The sequence below is a fragment of the Triticum aestivum genome, chromosome 1A (genome assembly GCF_018294505.1).
Source record: "Triticum aestivum cultivar Chinese Spring chromosome 1A, IWGSC CS RefSeq v2.1, whole genome shotgun sequence".
Taxonomy (NCBI): domain Eukaryota; kingdom Viridiplantae; phylum Streptophyta; class Magnoliopsida; order Poales; family Poaceae; genus Triticum; species Triticum aestivum.
This window is the reverse complement of record NC_057794.1, coordinates 361843615-361845537: the sequence shown is the minus strand read 5'-3', so window position 1 is coordinate 361845537 and position 1923 is coordinate 361843615.

Below are 1923 nucleotides of genomic sequence, written 5' to 3'. Positions count from 1 at the left end.
AGAAGAAAGTTGTTGCTTATACATCTCGCCAGTTGAAGCCTAATGAGAAGAACTACCCCACTCATGATCTCGAGTTGGCGGCAGTTGTGCATGCTCTTTTGACTTGGAGACATCTTCTATTGGGAAGAAAAGTGGACATTTTCACTGATCACAAGAGTCTCAAGTACATCTTCACTCAGCCTAATCTCAACCTCAGGCAAACTCGATGGGTCGAAATGATTCAAGAGTATAATCCGAGTATTGAGTATACTCCAGGCAAGGCCAATGTGATTGCTGACGCTTTGAGCAGAAAGGCCTACTGCAACAGTCTGATTCTCAAGCCTTATCAACCCGAGCTTTGTGAAGCTTTCCGCAAACTTAATCTGCAAGTTGTTCCTCAAGGTTTCCTCGCCAACCTTCAAGTCTCTCCTACCTTAGAAGACCAGATTCGCCAAGCCCAGCTTCTTGATGCTATGGTGAAAAAGGTGAAGATTGGGATTGCCAAGAGTCAGTCCAAGTACAAGTGCTACCGCCTTGATGACAAGGACACTCTCTTCTTCGAGGATCGTATTGTTGTGCCCAAAGGTGACCTCCGTAAAGTGATCATGAACGAGGCTCACAATTCTCTCCTCTCCATCCACCCTGGGAGCACGAAGATGTATCAGGACCTCAAGCAAGCTTATTGGTGGACTCGAATGAAGCGCGAGATCGCTCAATTCGTGAATGAATGTGATGTCTGCAGAAGAGTGAAGGCAGAACACCAAAGGCCAGCAGGTCTCCTCCAACCTCTTGCCATTCCAGAATGGAAGTTTGACCACATTGAAATGGACTTCGTGACTGGGTTTCCAAAGTCCAAGCGTGGCAATGATGCTATATTCGTTGTCATCGACAAACTCACCAAAGTGGCTCACTTTCTGCCTATCAAAGAGTCGATCACTGCAGCTCAATTGGCGGAACTCTATACCTCTCGCATTGTCTCTCTGCACGGTATTCCTCAAGTGATCTCTTCAGACCGTGGCAGCATCTTTACCTCCAAGTTTTGGGATTCTTTTCAGAAGGCCATGGGCACCAACATCCGCTTCAGCACTGCTTTCCATCCTCAAACAAGCGGTCAAGTCGAGCGTGTCAACCAGATTCTTGAAGATATGCTCAGGGCTTGTGTGATCTCCTTCGGCATGAAGTGGGAGGATTGTCTTCCTTATGCTGAATTCTCCTACAACAATAGTTTTCAAGCAAGTTCGGGCAAGGCCCCATTTGAAATTCTGTATGGCAGGAAGTGCCGTACCCCTCTCAACTGGTCTGAAACCGGTGAACGTCAGCTTTTGGGTAATGACTTAATCACAGAAGCAGAAGAAATGTGCAAAGTCATTCGTGATAACCTCAAAGCAGCCCAATCCCGCCAGAAGAGCTACTATGATAGTAAGCACCGTGATTTGGCTTTCGAGATCGGAGATCATGTTTACCTCCGTGTCTCTCCTATGAAAGGTACTCGTCGCTTCGGTATCAAAGGGAAGCTTGCCCCTAGATACGTGGGACCTTTCAAGATTGTCAGCAAGAGAGGCGACCTCGCCTATCAACTCGAGCTTCCTTCAAACTTTGCAAATGTTCATGATGTGTTCCATGTCTCTCAGCTTCGAAAGTGCTTCAAGACTCCTGACCGCACCGTCAACTTCGAGGACATTGAGCTCCAAGAAGATCTCTCTTATCGTGAGCACCCAGTTGCTATTCTTGAAGAGACTGAACGCAAGACTCGCAACAAGTCAATCAAATTTCTCAAAGTCAAGTGGTCACACCATTCCGACCGTGAAGCTACCTGGGAACGCGAGGATCACCTCCGTTCTGAGTACCCGGAGTTCTTTCAGTCCTAGATCTCGGGACGAGATCTTTTCGTAGTGGTGGAGTGTTGTAACACCCCGGATGTAACTTTCCCTATTTGTACTCCAA